General features: G+C 51.8%; 1 long non-coding RNA gene across 2 annotated transcripts in view; it reads right to left on the reverse strand.

Moving 5' to 3' along the window:
* Nucleotides 1-5,790: 5,790 nt before the first annotated feature.
* LOC109380598 (uncharacterized) overlaps nt 5,791-8,281 on the reverse strand; it is a 2,951-nt gene continuing 460 nt past the window's right edge. The window contains exons 2-3 of one of the 2 annotated variants that reach the window (XR_002123533.1): nt 7,539-8,028; nt 5,791-6,796 (exon numbers count right to left, since the gene is read on the reverse strand). This is a non-coding gene — a long non-coding RNA (uncharacterized LOC109380598). Of the gene's footprint in view, nt 6,800-7,538; nt 8,029-8,281 lie in introns of both variants that reach the window. The other variant, XR_002123532.1, reaches the window with a different exon arrangement.

The following is an 8,281-nucleotide window of genomic DNA, read 5'->3' on the forward strand; positions in this document are numbered from 1 at the left end:
ATGGGATAGGCCCAGCCCCCAAATGGAGATTTGACCCAATTAGCCTTGAATTGATTGAGTTTAAATCACTGACTGGGCTGAGTTTACTCGAATGTTCCAGGTTAACTTTTCTGTTGGTTGGAAATGGGGGCTCATTACAAAGATAAAATTGAGTTATCGAGAAAAAGGTATTTTTGGATACCTGAATTTGGGGAACTGCCACGTTTCTGGAATTCCCATCTGTTACCATTGAAAAGGTCAGTGTTGAAGTATTTGGAAGATGTGGACCTAGGGGGCAAGGGGGGTAGTTCTTTCCTCCTGCCCCCCAGAGGGCCTTTGACTTGGGGTTCCTGGGGGAGGGATGTGTTCTAATAATTTAGGCCTCACTGTAAAGCTTCATTTTGGGGAAGTCCAAGGTGGGGCCTCCCCAGGTGGGCAGTTGGGTTGGGGAGGTGGGAGGGGGAGCTGCCTATAGTAGGCTGGAGAAGGCTTAATCCCCCTCTGGGGCCTAATTCCACCCTTGAGCCAGCCAGTCCTCTGCAAACCCCTGGGGCCCAGGAGGGTAGCATCATGTGGAAAAGAATCAGTGCCACTGGAGGACAGTCACTGAGCCTCAGGCCCTACTCAGGAAGGACCGAAAGTCCATAGCCCGACAGCGAGGCCTGGATTCCCAGGAGGGAAGGGACTGCTGGGCCCCGGGTGGGAGAAGGCTGCAGGGGTGTATAGCGCCCACTCTTACTGGCTCTGCCTTTTCTGACCCCCGTGTGGGTCAGTACTGTACCTGTCCTGAAACGTGTGCGTTACATATGCATTCATAAATTCACTGAATGGATGCATCTACTTATGCCTTCACTTGACAGAGCTTAGTAGGGCACAGGCCCTACCACAGAGCCTATTAGAGCATATATCAGTCCAGGGGGCGGGTTCCCCAGGGGCTCATAAACTACCCCAAGAAAGCAACTGCCTTCCCTGGGCCACAACTGTGGGGAGGGGGTGGTGGGCCAGTATTTAAAGCTCCCTTGAAGATTTATAGAGACACACCTCTAAATAACGGTGAAGGTAATAACCTAAAAGTAGGGCTTAGTGAGCCCTTACTATGTTCCGTGCATTGTTTAAAGCAGCTAATCTTCCCCAGTGTTTCTCATACTCCTTTGATCACAGGATACAGAGTCCAAGAAAAGAGCCCTCAGTGTATAGACGTGACCCAGACCTGGAAGGCTGGTGCCGAGGCCCCAGACATGGAGTTTCTCCTGTCTCTTGGAGTGAGATGGTTTCTCTCTGTCCCCTCCCCCAGCAGGGCCCTGGTCTGGTCTGGCCGGAGAGTGAGGAGGAAACGGTGTGACTCTTGGAAATGGTGACAGTTGGGAAATGCCGGCTGGGGTGGAGGCCCCTTGGTGATGGGCCTGTAGAAGGTGGAGGGGCCCAGAAAGGACTGTGCGGAGATTCAGAAAAGAGGTTCACCTACTTCCGTTGTGCTCAGAGCTGGCCTGAATTTTTAATTGAAGCAAATTAAAACTTCCCAAAAATACTAGTCCACTTTCCTGGCAGTGTACACACCCCCTTCCCCGTCAGTGATTTTGTTACCTTCTGCGAACGAGAGCCGGAGCTGGTCCTGAGGATGGCCTTCCTCGGCCCCTGGCCCAGAGCTGCCTTTCATGGAGGCCAGGCCCGTCTACAAGCACTTTCCCGGGAGCCCCTTCAGCTCATGGTCCAGATGGGCAGAATAACCTCCAGTCATTTTAGGGCGATTTGCAAAGCCCTGGGAGGCTAGTGCTTCTTCCATTTCTTGGTGCTAAAGATCCCTGGGAACGTCTTTATCTTCTTTATCAATTCTACGACATCCTCTGCTCCCTTTGTCCTGAGGTGCTCTTTTCTTTGGTGACTCAGAAGACAGGTGCTGGTGTTACCTGCCGAGGAAGTGGTCAAGGGTGAGACTGTTACCACTGCTGGAACTGTGTGACCTTTCGCTCTGGGCCTCGCCAGGAGGGGGTGCCAGGATGCACTCTAAGCAGATGGGACTGCTTTGTCACTGCCACTTGTGCACAGATGTCAGTCAGCAGGACTGGCCTTCCACACCCTGGTCTGTCCCCTGAGATCGATTTGTCTGTTTGGGCTGTCCTCTCCCCTCCAACAAGTGCCCATTGACCGCCTGCCTGTGGCCTTGGGCTTGCTGTCGGTGGTAGAGAGAAAGGGTTCACTCCCTGAAACTCTAACACGGTGCTGTATTTTCTGTGGAAGCAAGGTGGGAAGGGGTAAAACACATATTCACGTTTGCTTCTATTTGTACTCATAAATTCTAGAGGGATAAACAGAAATGGGTGGTGGGGGATGAAGATGAGGACAAGGCAGAAACAGGGACAGCGGTGGTATTGAATTGTTTTAACTTTTTTTCTAAACATTATTTTAAAACTCTCAATGTATTATGATTTAAAATTATATTTAAAATTTTACATGAGACCCTAGGGGGTCAGTGGACCAACCAAGTGGTGTAAACACTGACTCCTAAGACTTCGGAAGGGGGAGAGCAGGTCAGCTTGAAGGACCCATCTTTCTGTCTCAGTGGGAGAGGGTCCATCTTTGCTGATGAGTCATCTCAAGTGGAGTGAGGAGTAACGTCCTTCTTCCTTTGTCAAGATGCCGTGGCAGCTTCTGAGAAGACCCTGCCCAGATCGGTTAGCTGTGGGTAGAGATTCAGCCATGGTTCTCTGTGTGATGCTTTGCCCGTCTCTGGGCACATGCAGTATTTTGCATCTACCCACTCACGAGTCAGTGTGGTGCGGTGGTCACGTAGGAGAAGGCACAGTGGAGTTAGATGCAAAAGATCCAGGATTATGCTTCATTTTTGCAGCTCACTGTTTAGCCACGAGCAAGTAACTCGGCTTCCTGGTCCACGGCACTTTCATCGATAGCGAGGGCAGGAGGCTAATCAATAGCTTACCCAGTTCAGAAAATTGTTGGATGCAGTAATGTACGTGGGGGTGCCATGTGAACCACAAAGCAAGTGCTGGTTAAAAACCCGCCTGCTGTTGCCTAGAAATGCCCTTTGCCATCAGGAGAGGGAAAGCCTGTGTCTTACTGCCCACGTGTTCATTTATGAGTGGGTATTTCTCCAGTGTGCTTCAAACACTGCTGGGGATGTGAGCAAGCCGTGGCGTGTTTGTTCTTGGCTCATCTTTTGTCATTTGATCATCTTGGACTCGGGGACTTCTCTGTCCTCCACAAAAACATTCTTCAGTTTATTAGTTACTATAATTACTTGTGCACTCGCCTCCAATCCCACAGACGTCTGTTGAGCTCATAAAGTGTGCCAGGTTCTATGTGAGAGGAATGGAGGGTGGAATATAAGGATGAATCAGACATGCTCCTGCTTTCAAGGAGCTTGCAATCCAGGGAGGGAGTGGAACAAGGCAGTTTGGAGCTGGGTCATGCAGGAGGGGGAAGATTACAGTAGGAGAATATCATAATGATGGCCGTTTTGGAGCGTTGCTTGTGCCGGTCTGTGTCCTAATCATTGTATTGACATTGTCGAAGTGCGATCTCTTATTTCACAAGTGAGGAAGGTGAGCTCAGGTTAAGAAAGGTGACTCTCACCAAGGGGATCTCAAACTCCGGCCCCTTCTCTCTCTTTTCCTGAAACTAGACCTATTAGAATGCGCACCGTGGTTCACCCTGTAGTCCTTATAAATCTGTCCCCTCGTGGCACCAGGTTCTAGGGATACCACAACCTACCAGAAAAACCTCCCAGGCCCTCAGCACCCAGATATCCGTGCAGTGCCTGCTCTTTCCTATTGTGGGGCCGTCCCCCAGCCCTTCCCCTGCCCACCCTGCATTGCATGACTGATTCTTCCTTCCTTCAGGTCTTTGCTTAATTGTCCGCTCCTCGCAGGGTGTGCCCTTAACTGTGCCGGCTCAATGCTCTCTGTGACTGCTTTTCTTCCACGGCCCTTGCCACACTTCAGAATTACAAATGTATGTGCTTGCTTGCTTGTTGTCTGTAAGCTGCCCAAGGCAGGGACCATGTCAGGTTTTCTCGCAGATGTATACCCAATGGCTGCTGTAGAGTGAACGCGTGGGCCTCGGGTTACACTCTTGGGTATGCATGAAATATTACTTTACAGCATTTTCAAAACGACCTTTTATTTCCAGCCCCCATCCCATGGGGTTGGCAGGACTCACTGACCTCCCTCATTCCCTGCCTCGCCTGGCCCCACCCCTATCTTGGGGGACCTTCCTTCTGCTTTACTGATGGGGAGGCCAAAGCCTCCTTCCTGCACTCCCCCCCCCCCAGCTTCTGGCCACCTACTCTCACTAACCCTTTCATTTTCCTCCTCTGCAAACCTCCCTAGGTTTCCTGAGACTGGCTCCAGGATGAACAAAAGGCAGAAAGGTTTGCAAGCTTTCTGTCCTACCCATCCCCCAAAACAACAAAATTTAAAGCAGCCTACCTGCTCCGATGGGTTTGGGGGAGGAGAGAGAGAGAGGACATAGGTTCCTATGTCAAAATGTCACTAGCCACAGATGAATCCGTACCTCTGGAGCTGAAAGGTGGGCTCTGTGGGGGTGAGAACCTTTAGATACAGGCAATGCTGTCCTGGGATTGGATTTGTTTCAAAACTGAGTCCAGGTTTACTGAGGGTCACAAGGATTACAATGGGATAAACCATTGCAGAGTAACAACAATAGTAAATAATAAGGATGACATTTATTGAGCACTTATTCTGTGCCAAGCATTGAACTGGTATTTTATATAGAGCATCTCTAACTCCAGAGCCTGGGCTCTTTCTCAATGACAGGTTACCTCTCTTGTTAAAATAAGGTCTTACTCACCACGAGGCCTGTCAAACAGCAGAAGGCACGGGACGCTCTGCGGAGCAGAGAGATACTCTTGACAAGAGGGAATTCCAGGTCAGTTAAGTGACAACCAGACGCTACCTGAATCCACATTCTACCATCTTCCAGAAACTCTGTAGCCTGCTAAGTTAGGATTACAAATACAAATATTTGTCCATTGGCCAAGGAGTGTCAGAATCTACCCTGGTGGAGGCAAAAGTGATTCCGATCTTTCTGTCTTATTTCAATCATGAATTTGCATGGTTGGTATCTTTGATTTGGCTGGAAGACATTGTCTTTGTAAGAGGAAGCCAACTTCCACTTCTTTCATGTGTGTACTTTCATTTTTCATATCGCAAGCTACCTGAGGGTTTCCAGTACTTGTATGGTTTTGATTTGTAGTGAAACTGGCATAACATTGAGCACTTACTATGTACCAGGCACTGTTATAAGTGCTTTACATGGCTCAACTCATTCAATCCTCTCAACAGCCCCATTATTATCGCTGTCTTGCAGATGGGGAATCTGAGGTGCACAGAGGGTGAGTAACTTGCTCAAGGTCATGCAGTTGTCAAGTGGCAGAGCTGGTCTATGAACTCAGGCTGCTTGGCTCCAGACGTCATGCTTAACCACTCCCCTATACTATAGCTAGGAACACAGATGCAGTCTGTTTAAAAAATTTATCTGGGAAGTTCAAGGTGAGACGCTCAAGTCAGACTGGGCTGTGGAAGAGTGCAACGGGGAGGGGGAGGGGGAGGGGGTGCTCTGAGCTTCTGCCCTTGCTGTCACCTTTCCTGTCACTATTTGAGCATCTACAGGCTCTGAGTTGGGAGTGGACAGGGTGGCCACAAACACACACATACTCACTCACTCTCTCTCTCTCTCTCTCTCTCTCTCTCTCTCTCTCTCTCTCTCTCACACACACACACACACACACACACACACACACACACACACACTGGCCATCCTTTGTGCACACAAGAAGCACTCTTGTTACAGGAATGAAGACCCCATTGGGAACACTCTTATTGGGACTGACAATCACAGGTGCGCTGGAGGCAGGAGGACACAGTGGAAAAGCCTCCAGGATGCCAGGAGGCCTGAGTGGGAATAGTGAAGGCATACGTGAACCCTGCTGTCTAATGGGATGAGCTGGGACGGAACAACTGGTGGTTGTCAGCATCCCTTCCACCTCCACCCTGAAAGGAGAGATGAACTCGGGTGCCTACAGATTCTTTGAGGGGAGATTGCACTTCATCCTTGCAGAGGCTAGAAGATAGAGAAAGGGGCTTGCAAGGCTAGAGACCGAAGCTGCTGACTGTGGGTAGGGTGGGAGAGTCCCCAGTCGGAGGGTCCAAGAAGACTAGGACCTGTGCTCACCATGCTCCCTGGGGAGGGGCAGGGCCTGAGAGGATGAGCAGAGTGGTTCCCATAAGGCATCAGTGTCTAGGGCTCCGTACACGAGGTCCCAGGTTGGCAAGACCCGCCTCAGGCTGTCTTGGTATTAAAGTAGCTGCTGTCTGACTTTATGGGGGTAGAAGAGCAGGACTGGGGCCATGAGCTGGACCCAGATGTGGGAGGCAGACTGAAGACCAGAAAGCCCTCCACGAGCTTGCCACTGGGAAGAGCCCCAAGGCTCTTGCTTATCTCGGAGGAAGTGAAGGTCCGGTCCAAACCACACTCCAGGGTGAGACTTGGAATTCCCTGGCTTAGTGCGACAGAAGATTGGGATGGTGTGTGAGTGCGTGGGGCTGCCGTAACAAAGTTCCACAAGCCGAGTGGCTTAAACGACAGGCATTTATTATCTCACAATTCTGGAGCCCGGAAGTCTGAGATCAAGCTGTTGGCAGGGCCACGCTCCCTCTGAGGGCGCTCGGGGAGGATCTGGTCCAGGCCTCTCTCCCAGCTCCTGGGAGTTCCTTGGCTTGTGGCGGCATAACTGCAGTCTTCACATGGCGTTCTCCCTGAGTGTGTCTGCGTCCAAATCCTCCTTTTCATAAGGACAACAGTCATCTTGGAAAAGGAGCCACCCTACCCCAGCGTGACCTCATCTTAACATCTGTAACTGTGCTATTTCCAAATAAGGTCACATTTGGAGGTAATGGGGATTGGGACTTCAACATATGAATTTTTGGGGGACACACTTCAACCCGTAACAGATGGGTCTCGCATTCTGAGTATTGGGGCACAGTTCACACCCTCTGCTTACACATAGCTGACTCCCACACTGGCACCTTGTTTCACCCTCTCAACATTCCCTGTGCGACAGGAAGGCCAAGCACATCCCTTTTAGTAAAAGAGGCCTGGAGGGGCTAAATGGCTGTAACTCATACAATCACCTTCTATACACCAGTGATGCCCTGTTGGCAGCCTGCTTCCCAGCTGTGACCAGGGCAGGTTAACAAGTCTCCCTGAACCTCGTTGTAAGGCTGAGATGCCTCTGAAGAGGGCCTAGCTGTACTTGCTGGCATAAAGCAAGGTTGGGTTTTCAACAGTCACTAGCTGCCCTCCCCCTGTCCCCTTTGTGCGGCTCTGAGTCTAGAAAATTTTCCTCTGGGTTGAGCTCAGACCCAGATGAGGGCAGGAGTCGGAGAGGGTAAATTACACGTTCAAGGTCACAGGGTTAACCTTTTCTCCACACAGAGCACCATCATGGCCAGCGAGCTTCCTGCCCCCACCGTCCCCTGCCCATCAGCTGCATCCCCAGTTCTCCCTGCAGGTCCTCTTACATTTTCCTGAGGATTCTGGGAAGTGGCCTCAACGCATGTTATCCAGGGGCTGTTTATGTACATGGCCTTGCACTAGGTGCCCAGTTTCAGCGAGACCCCAGAGAGTCAAATTGGGGTCCAGTAGTTCCTTCCAAAGACCTTTGCCCTTGGACAAGGAGATGTGACCTCCAGGAGTGGGGGCAGGGGAGAAGAGATGTGAATGGAAACTGAGCCACAGAATCTTACAGCGGGTTGGAACTTGGGCACACACCTATTCCAGGCTCTGCTAGTAGCTACAGGTGGAGAAACGGAGGCTCGGCTCGGGGGAAGGGAAGGGAAGGTGATGTACCAAGGTCAAATGCTGGGCGGTGCCTGGTAGCAGAGGCCGGACATCTGGGGCTCTACTGAGGGAGGGGGTGGGTGCTTCCCCGTGCTGTGAGCTCAGTTCCCAAGTTTGGGGGGGCTTAGCCTTTGAAGGGGTCGTCTCAAGGGCTCTTGCGGGGAGGAAAGGCTAAAAGCAAGGCGGGGGAGGGAATTTGGGGATTGTGGGACTGGAAGGCCGAGCCCCCGCCTCCAGCGATGCGTGGGGCACCCGAAGAAGGGGCTGGCGGGCAGGTGGGGTGCTGCGGGAGCCCACGCGTGGGGGCCGAACCGGCCGGGGCGGGGTGAGTCACGGCCCGCCCGCTCCCATTGTGTGGCCCGGCGGCGGCGGCGGCGGCGGAGCCGCGGAGCCGAGCGCGAGGAGGTGGAGTCGCGGGCTGCGG

Source organism: Hipposideros armiger, unplaced genomic scaffold (assembly GCF_001890085.2).
Source record: "Hipposideros armiger isolate ML-2016 unplaced genomic scaffold, ASM189008v1 scaffold_38, whole genome shotgun sequence".
Classification (NCBI taxonomy): Eukaryota; Metazoa; Chordata; class Mammalia; order Chiroptera; family Hipposideridae; genus Hipposideros; species Hipposideros armiger.